Source organism: Tiliqua scincoides, chromosome 3 (genome assembly GCF_035046505.1).
Source record: "Tiliqua scincoides isolate rTilSci1 chromosome 3, rTilSci1.hap2, whole genome shotgun sequence".
NCBI lineage: Eukaryota > Metazoa > Chordata > Lepidosauria > Squamata > Scincidae > Tiliqua > Tiliqua scincoides.
The window spans coordinates 76,323,632-76,336,990 of NC_089823.1; positions in this window are offsets into that span (position 1 = coordinate 76,323,632).

Genomic DNA, 13,359 nt, shown 5'->3' on the forward strand with positions numbered 1-13,359 from the left:
ATTCAATTTTCCTTACGTGCTTTATCTGGTTCATTTGGTTTAGTCATCTCCCTTTTCTTTTATTAGACTTCTAATAAACCTGTTATTCAAGGTTAGAGTCTGCCTGGTTCCTGGCATGAGACATACAATGGATTGTCATGTTTCCTTGCTCTGCAGGCATTACTGTGAGAGTGATTTTGATAGAGATCTCTGAGGTTCAGTGTTGTCTTAGGACAGGGGTTTTGCCCAGGGAGCCCCTCTGACTAGCCTGATCTCCTGGGCAGCAGATTCAAACTACCAAGACATTTCCCCAGTCAGTTGTGTGTCCAAACAGTAGAGAGAGAGAGAGAGAGGAGTACAAATGCTACCCACTAGGTGTTACTGCCCTGGATCAGTGTACTGTCGCTGACAGCTCCTCTCTTGACCCTGTGTCCAGGGATGTAGATGAGGAGGAAGGGGCAGAGCACCAAGACTTCTCTTACAGCCAGAGTGGTGATGTCATCAGCAGGAGCACTCAGCAAATGCCTTTCAAATATTTCAAAGGACTCTATAGAGTCAAGAAGAAACATCAGGCTCAGTAGGAAGCAAACTGGGGAATTTGCGTTGGAGCACTACATTAATATCTAGATCACTATCTTTCCCAAGATCTGCCTAATATATCTTTTATATTTATCTTGAATATCTTTTTATGTTTATCTAGAATATCTTTTGATTTTATTTTCTATACTATTTATTAGTATATACTATAAGTTTATTTTCTTTCTAAATTTCTATACATTTGAAACTATTTTAAATTATGTAAGGTTTACAATGGAGCAAGCTATATATGTACATTACATTAAACTGTCAAGGTACATATAAGTTGTGGGAGAAGAAACCAATCTAATGAAGAAACGTAAAGTTGTTTTTTTTTGGGGGGGGGGATAGGAAATGTTTAGAAGTGATTATTGCAGCAATCCCTCCTAGAGGTTTCCTGGCTTGCGGGGTGGGTGGAAAAATCCTAGTAGAACAAAATAGCAGCTCCATTCCTCTGATGCTGTAATGACTCTTTGTTTTTACTGTTATTGTGTTTTTGACATGGGTATTAAATTGGTACTTATTCCTGCAAAGCAGTGGCCATTTTAGTTTGCCTTTAGGATTAGCCTACCCATGGATGACACTGAACAGATTTCTACTGGAGTAAGCAATATAGAGTGCTTGATAGAAAGCTTGTTTGTTGTCAACTGCTCTTTTGTCAAAATCTGACACATATTATGGGGGAGGGAGAGTGCAGAGAATGTTGCTGACTGAGACATTTTAAAGAAAAAATGTATGCATTCATACATATTTATCTCCCTACATTCTGTTTACTACATCTGATTCAGAAGTCCCATCTCCTGTAATAGTTATATAAGCTGGGACCATATCTACAGCCTGTTCCCTTGCTAATTCCATGCAGTAGGAAGTGGAAGGAGGTTGCATGATTGCTGTGTCATACCATTTAGTTCTTGTGGGCTGGTGATATACTGCCATGGAGCAGATATCAGCTGACACCTCCTCACAAATATTCGTGTTATTCATTTATGCTACTATAAGTATTGGATAACATAAATTCAGCTCATCATGACACTCCTCACAGCCACATGCCAATAGCCACATCCTGCTCACAGCCCAGGCCTCTCTCCCAGCAGCCTATAGCATGCAGCCATAGCAATGGAGCATGTACCATGTGCTATGATAAGGGGCAACCAGAAGGCCAACCAGAGGTAAGTGAAAATATTTTTATCACTTTTAGGTAGGCCCCCAGGCTGCCTATGAGTCTCCTTGGAGCCCCACCAGCAGGTATAATGAGGATGGGCTGCAAAAGAGAGGATAGCATCCTGCACAGGATGCTCCCACTGAAATCCATACCCTTCCTCCTTTGAATTACCCCTGCCTTCCCTCTCCCTGCCCAGGACCCACCCCAAACCTTCCCATCTCCACCTATGGGATAACACCCACTGCCAGCTTATCAGGGTTGGTGCAGCCTGGGCTCCATGGTGGCCACCATTTCAGTGGTCTCCAAATAGCCCAGCAGTGGGGTGATGTTCACGTCATTGCTGGGCCTTTGACAACAGCATTTTGAGAGATATGCCGCCATAAAAGGTCCATAGTCTTGCAGTCCAATCCTATCCCTCTCCCCCTCCCCAAAAGACATGCACGGCCATACCCAGCACATGAATGACAGTAGAAAGAGCTTTCAGCCATTGGCCTGCTATCTGTAATGCAGCTTCCATAAGCACAGGAGCCTGGCAACCTTCTTGATCTAGGAAGCATCCTATGTTTATGGAAGCTGCATGACTTACATTACTGATTCTGAAACATTCTTCAAAGGTACAGGAGCCTTTCGAGAATAAGAAGATGGCAACCCAGTATCAAGTTAAGACAGCATTGCATCATCAGTTTGTTTTCCTGATTATTCTGGATGTAGATCACTTGGAAACAACAGCAAAAAGCTCTTGTGACTGTTTGAAATACTTTTGTGAAATAATACTGTTTGAGGATTTGATGTACAGCCAGACCGAAATGATAATCTTTACACCCACTAAATGAAGTGATTTCACTTCAACTGGTTCATTTTCTGCAGCAATTTGTTCTCAAAGAAGTAGATAAAAGGACTTCAGTAAAATTGCATTCTCTCATCCCCTCCCCCTCCAGTACTCTGTATCAAGGGCTGTAGAGTTGCCATGTGTTTCAGTTTCACATGATATGGGCTATGTGACTTGGTGTGCATACCTAAACAATTCAGCTGAGACCATGAAATCATATGTAACGTATCATAAACTTAGGGGAGTCAAACCAAACCTGATCCCCACCCAAAACTAGTTCAAAGAATTGTTTTCACTGAATTGAAGCAAACCCAAATGTCTCATTTGCCATGACCCTGAGTTAGAGTGAAACTTCTACACTAAAAAACCAGGAGCTGATTCACTTTTCAAAGTAAGTGGTTCAGTAACTTGAGAGGAGGCTCAAGAGATTCCTTTGAAGATAGTGAAAAGTATCTTTCTGTTCTCTCTTGAGAGGCAGCCAGATGAGAAATTTCCAAGAAAACCAATGGGACAGCAGAGAGAAAGTGCGGTTGGAGACGGATAGTACTCCAGTCTCTTGTGTTTATCTTAACCCTGAATACAAACTGCATCAAATAGATGAGGACAAAGAAAAAACCTAATTTAATTAAATTGTGAAATTTCAAAAGATGCATATGCCGAATGAGGGTCCGCTGAGTCTGAGTTTTAAATCGGAGGTGTCTGGCTCTGTCATACAATAACCTTGAGCTGTTCTCCACAGTTTGAGAATTTTGAGAAGCAAGAGACATAACCTCTCATCTCCATGCATATCAGTGTGCATAGAATAAATGCAAGAATGTGGGAGTGGGATTGCACCTCCAGGCATTTATTTGCACCCCCAGCCTCCACATATTCAGCATAAGATGAGAAGGCTCTAGGCATATGTAGTTGGACTTGCACAAGGCCTTCATGACTATTGGGCATCCTGACAGAGGACAGTTGTGGTGATACTCTGGAGCCAGCACCATGGAGTTGAGTAGCAACTCAGCTTAATTAAGGGCCCAATCCTATCCAACTTTCCAGCTCCTGTGTAGTCACAGTGCAGCTCTGTGGTAAGGGAACACATGTTCCCATACCTTAAGGCCCCAGTGACTGTCCGCCCACCACAGGATGCAGCGCACACCCCACTGGCATAACTGCACCAGCACTGAAAAATTGGATAGGATTGGGCCCTCTGGCAGGTCCTTCCCAGCTCAAAAAGAGGTGATGCAGCGATTGTTCCCGAAACCTGCTTTCCAAAGCTAGGAAGAGTGAGTGAGCATGGCAAGGAAGGGCAAAAGGAGGACAAACCTCCTTCTCTTTACTATGCTCTTCCTTCCATGAAAAATGTTCATTGATCTCTATCTGTCTATATGAAGTATATCAAGACTGGTGCTGGAATAGTTCAAAGTGTCTGACCCACAACCCAATCCTATCTCAATCCCCCTCAGCGTTTAATCTGCGCCACCAGAGGGGCAATCCTGGAAGTCACCTCTGGGCAAGGGAACATTTGTTCCCTGGCCCCAGGGTAAGCCTCTGCTGCCCTAATGGGTCTATTCTGACCTGCGTCAGTGAGTTTGCTGGTACGAATCTGAATGGACCTGTGAAAGTTGGATCAAAGCTTGAAGGGGGGAATAGGATGTCAGTGGTGCCACTGCCACCAGTATCTTGTACCGTCCCCCTCTCCTCTCCAGTTTTCACCCATTCCTTCCCCTCCTGCCCTATTGCACCACCACTACCCCCATACTGACTTATTGGCACCAGGAGACATTATGAGGCTGCAGCGGTAGCCCAGCTGCACAAAATGTCATGTTGTTTTTCACAACAGCTATAAAAGACTTTATGCTGCCAAGAGGATCAGGTCCAAGTTATTAAAACATTTTTTTCCCAGAATACACCGAACCAAACCAGAGAAGCAAAAAGTTCTAATGAACATGACCTGGAACTGAAATCAATTTTTAAAACTTTCAGTTAGACCAGTTTCCACTGCCAGTCTTCAGTTTGTTCTGATTTTAACTGTGTTTTATTCTGTACTTTTAGAGCCTTATATAGCCAGTATACAAGGAATGCTGACCCACTGCCAAGCTTGCGGGCAAGGTCATCAACTGAGGCAAGGGTGGGAAATCCCAAGTACCCGACTGGTGCTAGCATTCATGGGAGGCAAAGTCACTTCATCTGTTAGATTTTCAGCTTGCCTTCTCCAGGTGCTTTGGCTGACTGACCTCCTACCCACCTCCTATTATGCTGTCTAAGATTAGCCAGTTGCCTCTGGAGCCAGGAAGGATTTTTTTTTTTTTTTTTTGCTGTCTACCTGATTGGTCTTGATGGACATATCTACCCTAGATTTGGGGTTGGTGGTTTTCTGTAGCCTGGTCACTTCTGGCAGGTTTTGTGTGACAAGGCAGGATTTTGGTGTGCATCCTGATGTAAGCAGAAGTCAGTGGGTGAGCCAGTACCAATCTCTAGAGGCTCTCTGGCTCAGGGAGACTGGGTGGTGAGCCCTTGACCTTGGATTGCTAAGTCAACCTCTTGTCCATGGAGAGTCAAGACATGGGAAAAGGTGGATAGGTTCTTGACAAGGAAGGGCAAATCCAGCATGGCTTGAGTCGAGTCACAAGTCTCCATCTCCATGACTTGATTTGAAAACGAGTCCTAATGGGCAGACTTTCTGAGTCACTGATACAGGTGACTTGAGTCTGCATGAGTCAGTGAAAAACATGCATTTCCTTGACTTGTCACTTGACTAGAGTTTCCCATCCCTGGTTCTTGATATCTGCTACTGCATTTGAGCCTCATCCCCTCCTACCCCTAGCTCTGTGGTTTTCAGACTCTTAGGGAGTTTGAAGACTGCAGTAAGTCCTTGCAGGGGAGGGGAGGAAGGCAGCGGGGGCGGGGGGAAGGCAGCGATGCGATCCCCAGGATTGCGTCACTAAGGGGAGCTGCAGGGACTGGGATGCATTCACCAGTCCCTGCAGCAGCATCCTGGGGGTGCTGGGAGTTCTGCACAAGCGTCTTCAGGGCTTCCCAGCCTTCTAAAAGTGAAAGTGGAGTGATCGCGCTCCACTTCTGGTTTTGCAGAGGTGGAGCACGATTGCTCCACTTTCACTTTTGGAGTGCTGGGGAGCCCTGCAGATGCTTGCGCAGGGTTCCCCGCACCTCCAGGACGCTGCTGCAGGGACTGGTCAGTGCATCCCAGTCCCTGCAGCCCCCCTTAGCAACGCAATCCTGGGGATCGTGTCGCTGCCTCCCCCTGCCCTTGCCCCTTAAGGGGGAGAGGCCAGGGCTCTCAGACTGGGGCATCACGACACCCCGGTTTGAATAGCTCTGCCCTAGCTCAACCTGTTTCCCATCCTGAGTCCTTGTGATCCGCTCCCGTTCCACCACCAGCAGCTCACTTACTGGTGGCAACACGGGATGGAGGCGATTCAGTGGACTGCTGTTGCCCATTTGTGGCCTCTGACTGTTTGCTCTGGTAGCCACAGCCCACAGAATGATAAAGCAACTTTTGTTCCTTTCCAGGACTTACATTAATGGATTGCAAGATCTGTCAGCATAAGCCTTGGATAGGACTGGGCTGTAAAGGAGCTACATTGCAAAACACTCTCGTTGCAGCAGCCATTTTAATTATCCTGGGACTTGGTGTTGACATAGAACAATGCAGATAAAAATGATCACCTTCATGATATGGTGCCATATACAGTTATGCTAGCGGCCACTGGTGGTGGCCATGTTTTTATACTAGTGGCCATTCAGTTACGAACACTGTCTCACAATGACACTGCAATTAAAATGGTTGCTTAAGGAGGCTGTTGTGCAATGGAACTTGTTTTGGGTGTGACTGGTTACCAGTAAGAAGTTTGTTTGTTTGATTTTAAAAAACAGTAAAAATGAACAGAACTGGTAACTAGCTGTGCATTCCCTCACAAATTTGTACCCAAAGTACTCTTTGGTATTCATGAAGTTCAAAGTTCAGCTCCTATAAACAGAAAATAAATTCTTATTCAATACTAGTTAATAAACCTACTCAGTAGGTATTATGCATTCATTTTAGTTGTCTACCTTTTATTATTAAATATTGTGGCAAATTTGTAGGTTGCCAGATTTGTGCTTTATAAGTCTGTATCTGTTTTTTTTTATACCTGTAGGTTCAACTCCAGCAGCTCTCCATCTGTTTACTGATGGTTTTCTGAACTAATGTACTATCTTGGGTGCAAAGGAGATAGACAATAATTAACAATGTAGCCTGCAGCAGGGTAGAGAGCTGAGAGTTTGGGGCTGAAATGGTAATACCTAAATAACTGCAGTTATATGTTATACACAGCAATGATGATTCCACTTGCAAAAACTGATTATTTTGGGAGGATTTTTCCTTGACTTGTGGTGCTTGTTTTACACAGAAAAGCTCTAGAAACAGACCCTGCCATCTGCGCTGGGAAGATTAGGGGGTGTCATAAAAAGTATTTCAAATTTTTGCATTCATTTCTCCTTCTATTCTCTTGGTGTCCTGGGCAAAAAAAATCTCAGCGTTTATCCTGTCAGAGCAGAGTATTAATATTAGTCTACAGTACACTGAAGCCTATTAGAGAGGCAGCAAAGATAGTCACATAAATTGTGAAGACAAAGCAAGAATGCAGAAGGGAGAAAATTGTGCACCACTACTGCCATCTGAGGCTGAAATTCTATCCAAAGTTATCTGGGAGTAAGCCTCATTGACTATAATGTAACTTACTTCTGAGTAGGCATGCATAGGATTGGGCTGTCAGAGTATGTTTGGGATGTGATTGATGTATTAAATGTGTTTTGCAACACATCTGAAAAGGAAGGGCAACACCCATCAAAAGAAGGCTTAATCAGAGAGAAATGATTTTCAAATGAGTAACTTCTTACTTTTAATATCAAATAAAATGCAGCAATACTTTGTGGAGGTTGACATGTGAGATGGAAAGACAGATGCTGGAACTGGTTTTAAGGGAATTAGAGTGATTGTTCCATGATGGATTGTGGATTTAGGGGTATCTAATTTTGGGAATAGGAATTTCTGAAACTAGAATCAGTGAACCCCTTGTTCACAGATATTCTAGAGCAGGGATGGCATTCAGGACCAGCCACATCTAGACTGGCTGAGGGTCCATGCCATCCGAAGGCTTAACCAACTGGGCTAACCCCTCAGTTCTTGCATCGGTGGCAAAGGCAACATCCTCAAAATGCCTTTGGGAGCTATTGGGTGCCATGGATAACACACTGCACCAAGGCTCCCAGCAACCTATGGAGTAAATCAATGGTTCTCACACATTTAGCATGGGGACCTATTTTTTAGAATGAGAATCTGTCAGGACCCACTGGAGGTGATGTCATGATTGGAAGTGACATCATCAAGCAGGAAAATTTTAACAATCCTAGACTGCAATCCTACCCACACTTACCCAGGAGTAATTCCCATTTACTATCATTGTTAAAAGCATATACATAGTAGCTTATTAAAAGTATAGGTCTGTGACATTTCCCCAAATGCAGTCACATACCAGGGTAGCATCAAGTCTTATATATTAAAAATAAAATATTGAAATGAATGGGGATCCACCTGAATGGACCCACAGTTTGAGAAACACTTGAGTAATTTTTGAACAAGATCACCTTTTTTTTTTTTCCCCCTACTGCCACTGGGGTCATGAGGAAGATTTTTCCCCAAGACCTCAAGAAGGCTTTTTACAGAGCAAACAGAAGACAGGCAGAAACTGGCAAAACAAAGGTAAATTGATGGTGGAAAACTAAAAAGGAATCTGAAAAACATGTAGCTAAAATCACTGGCGCAAAAGAAAAAAAAATTCAAATATATCAGAATGAATGTATTCTGTCCAAGGATTGGGTAGGATGTTAGGTAACAAAAAAATGAAATAAATACTAAAGGAGAATGGGGAGATAGCCCAGAAACGAAATGAATTATTTGCATTTGTCTTCACTGCAGAAGATGTAGGACACATATCTCATCCCTAAACCATTTTTTCAGGGAGCTAGTCTGAAGAAATGAACCAAATATGGGTGTCAAGAAATGAAGTTCTAGGGTTCATCAGCAAATGAAACAAATTAGTGAAGCACTGAGTCTAGATTGTACACTTGCACCCCAAAAGTTCTTAAAGACTTTAAGTGGAAATGGATAATTTTCTTACCAAATACGAAACTGTTCTCTAAATTTGGCCTCCATACTAGAACAGTCAATTAATACCAGTTTTTAAAAAGAGATCCAGGGAGGATCCTGGAAATTACAGGCTACAATTCTACAATTGTACAGCCCAATTCTATCAAAAATCTCCCTGCAGATGCAGCCATACCACTAGAGCATGCACTGCATCCTGGGGTGGGGGGGGGAAGAGAACGACAGTCCCAGATGTCTTCTCCAGGTAAAGGGACATTTGTTTCCTTGCCTGGGAGTAAGCCCTCACAGCCCTGTTGGGTCTACCCAGAACTGTGCTAGTAAAATAGCTGGTACAAGTCCAAGTTGATCCCTGGAAGGGAGATGGGATATTGGCAGCCTCTGTTGCCTCTGATACCACCCCATTCCTGCCTTGATCCCTTGCATTTTAGTTCCAGCAGTGGAAGGACCTCATGGGAGTAAGCCATTAATGTCTGCTATGGGTAAATTGATGGTGTGAGTGAGTGAGCGAGTGAGTGAGATTTCAGCACTGGACCATGGAAACCTAGTGAGATTTACTTCTGAGCAGACATGTATAGGCTTGGACTGTAAATTTAGGTTTTCTCAGACCCTGTAGCAGCAATTATTATTTTTACAAATCCTTCATTTCAACTTATGGTTTAGTGACAGCATACTCTTATGCATGTCTACTCAGAGGTAAGTTCCATTGTGTCCTATAGGGCTTACTCCAGGATGGTAGCTTCATTCATTCATTCATTCATTCATTCATTCATTCATTTACTTACAGTGTTGTTTATCCTACCTTTCCTCCCAACACTAGGATCACCAAGGCAACTCACAACAATAAAATTAAAGCACAGTCACAAAATGATGTCCTTAAAAAATAAAACCAGACAACAGAAACATTACAATTTTGTAAGCTTTCTTTCCTTGTCATTAGAGAGAAATGTAGCAAATGCACTGTGAGTTCTGTGAAAAATCCACATGTGATGTCACTGTAGGAGAAGGTTGTTGAAGACACTCTTATTTGTACATATTTTCTGCTTCCAGAGAGCACAATGCATATGTGGAATCATGATGATTAGCAATGATGTAGTGTAGTGCAGCAGTTCTATACAAAGCTCTCCAAAGGTGATTTCTTTCCCCTTCCAGTGCTGAAGTTGTTATGTCTGTGTGGTGTTGCTGTGATTCCAGATGGACTCCCAAACAGAGCTTTGTGCTGAACATTTTTCTTCTCTGCAGTTTCAGATGGCTAAATTCAGGGACATTTTCCTCCTGCAATGAACAATTACTATTCTTGTTACCTACTGAAGGGAATCGAAAGGAACTAGGTTTACTGAATAGCACCACAGTGGAACAGATTCCAAAGTTTGGATCAAAGTATTGAGCTTATTGAAAGAATGTTGTCATTGGAGTTCATTGCTTATTTGAATTTGGAGGCCCAGGTTCCTTTAGAGTCCCTGCCACTCTGCAGCTACAAAAATTGGAATGAAAAGTGGTGGCTGAATCATTCCTACTGAGTAAAAGTAAGATGCTAGAACACAAAAAGCATGCTGGGGCGCCTAAGACTGCAATACCGCACATACATACTTCCTTGAAAATAAGACCCATTGAACTTGATTGGGCTAACTTATCAGTTAGACGTAACATAGGATTGTACCATAAATGGAGTTCACTGCAGCTTCCGGAGAGTTTGATAAGGTACAACGCCCTGAAGCAGGTAGAAGACCATAGCCTACAGCAGGGATTCTCAAACTTCCTCTACCACAACCTATGTGTTCTGCAGTGGAGGGTGCTGCAGCTCACCTTCTTCTCTGGTGTTGGGCCTCCACAGAAGGCCTCCACAGGCCTCTGGAAGTAAACTGGAAGTGACTTTCCAGCTACTTTGGAATCCTGTGAAGGCCTTCTGAGGCCTATGGAGGGCTGGTGTGGCTTCCAGTTGCATCTGGAGGCTCCAATTTGAAGCCACTGGATGCAAGGGCGGGGGGACCAACCCAGGACCCACTGGACATCGGTCATGACCCACTAAGTTGGCTCCTACATCCTATATTGGATGCAGTAATAGGATACAACAAGGTATGTCATATAATTACTAAGAATATAAATCCTAGCATAGAACCCAATATGGCCAGTCTCAAGGATTTTTGGGGGGGAATTTTTTTTTCCCCATCAGCCCATTTACATACAGCATTTTACAGAATACCTAATGAATTTATCTTCATATTTCAGGTAGGGAACTGAGGCAGAGATTTATCGACACAACACTTGTGGCAGAACTGGGAAATAAATCAAGTCTTCTAAGTGGCGGCCCAGTGCCTTAATTACAAGAGCAGCCATTTTTCTATTGTCAGCAGGGCTTACAGTGTTTCCAACTGGGTAAAGAAAAATTAATGAAATGTTATGGACTGCTTTTCAAACCTTCTTGAGGAAAGATGTAAGGGCTAATGTGACCCGACACTGTTTAATACTGAATACTGCCATAAACATTCCCTTCAATAAGATGATTGTGCACTCACCGCTTTTCTGCCAAGGAACTCATTCGATTTCCTGCCTGGGTCCATTTTGCAGTAGGTTGCCTACCTCAAGGGATTTCACCAGTACTTCGAAAGTTAGCATTTTTGCTGCAGCTGAAGATATTTCATCAGTGCTAAAATCAGAAGGCATGGCCTGTGTCCTGGCAAGGGATAAAGACGTTTTCAGTTCAAGAAACCATTATATCATTCCCAGATAGAAACAATTCTTTCCTCATTTTCAGATGTCATTCAGACAAAGCGGCAAATTGTTGTGGCGTGCATGAGCCATGGCAAACCTCAGGCTTGCATGCTCCCCGTTTGACAGCCCTTTGTCCTTCTACTTGGGTCCCACTTGAAGCAAGGACAGGAGGGGAAAAGGAGGGAAAGAAAAAAAGGCACAAAAGCTGTATAAAAGGGTGTGAGAATAAAGACACAATCTACTTGTGTCCAAATTCTGCCTACTATGTCCTCCTCCTTACTAGGAACAAAATAAAACATTTTCCTTCCTGTACTATCAAGCTTTTCCTCCTCATTCAGTACTCCCAGAGTGTATACAGCTGGAGGGTAACACCAGACATTCCATCTGCTGTGAATGATCACTTCTGACTGTCCTTCCATTGGCAGGTTTACAGCTACAGGGGATTCTTTCTCCACATAAGGAATGTTCACAGAAGACCCTGTTTTCATTGCATGGAGGCATTTGTTCTGAAAAGGCATTGGGAAATCAAGAGATACTTTACCCACAAATATTACCCACAAAGGGAAAAACAACTCCTTTTCCCCATTTTGCCAAGATATTCTTCTTCCTAAGTTGATACATCTGAGCTGTCCTTCTTCCCCTGTCTTTTGGGCCCCAATCCCCATCAGTTTACTTGATGCAGCAGTGCCAATGGTGCATGCACTGCATCTTAAAGTGTGGGAGAGACTAAACAACCCAGGAGAGGTAAGTAAAAATATTTTTATTTACCTCCTGGTAGGCTGTCTGGCCACCAATGGGTCTCCTTGGACTAGCTATTTAGCTGGCATAAGTCTAAGAAGCCTTATAGAGGTGTTTGTTTCTGGTGAGCTTGGTCCAGTCACTATCTCTCAGCCTCACCTGTCTCACAGGGTTGTTATAAGGACAAAAGGGGTGGAGAAACTATGTGGAGTGGTGCTCCTTTCACAGGTATAAACCTGGAAAAATAAATAAATCATTGCAATCTCTCTAACTTGACCATTGATGCTTTCTTGCATCGTTATTTGATGCTCTTTTTTACAGGAGCATTGATGTACCTTGCATTATTTATGCTGAAAGTTGTGATACATATCAGATGGTGATTTGTGTAGGATCCTTCTGATCTTAAATTTGCTACTCCTTTAACATGGCTTAATACAAATACATCAACATTCTTGAGACCTGTGTCTTAAAAGGAGAAAGAGCTAGAGAGAAATTACACTTAAACAAGTCATGTCATGCATGTAACCATGCATTGTATTCTGCTTTAAAGGCATTTTAAAGATACAGTTTACTTTCCCAGCAGGGAAAAATCGATATGCTTTACAGAGGTTGGGATGTACCATTACAAGAAGAGATGAAGAATTTACTGTCGGTGATTGTTTTGTCACTTAAGCAAGCCTAATGCAACCTGTGCGTTGATGATTACACATCATTTTGAAACCCTTTTTGACTTAATGTAATTGAATTGCTTCATTGAAACCAGTTTGAAGCTAATTTAGACTATTTCTAAAATCTCTGTTGCAGTTTGCATAAATCAGTGTAAGGGCATGGTCATAAAAACCACCATTAGTTGGAAATTGCAATGACTGAAATTGGAAGATTAATGTTCAGATCTAGGCACTAGAAATGCAGCAGTCAAATGGTGTTCCAATTAAAAATTATAGATTAGGACTCTGAGACTCTTGAGCCACCTGCCTGCTGAGTTATCTTGCAGTCACATATACTTAAGGAAGGCTTCTCAGCTTCTTGGGCTTAAGGAGACTACGGTAAATAATAGGCTCACTTATTTTCAAATTTAAAACAGAAATACACAAAAAGTGTTGTCCTTAGGGAAGATGAAATAGCTATACCTACTTTGGTGTCATTTTATGGGTTGCTTTTTTTAAAGGACTGTAAAACTTTGAAATATTTGTTCCTTATTCTTCTGAAAATGTC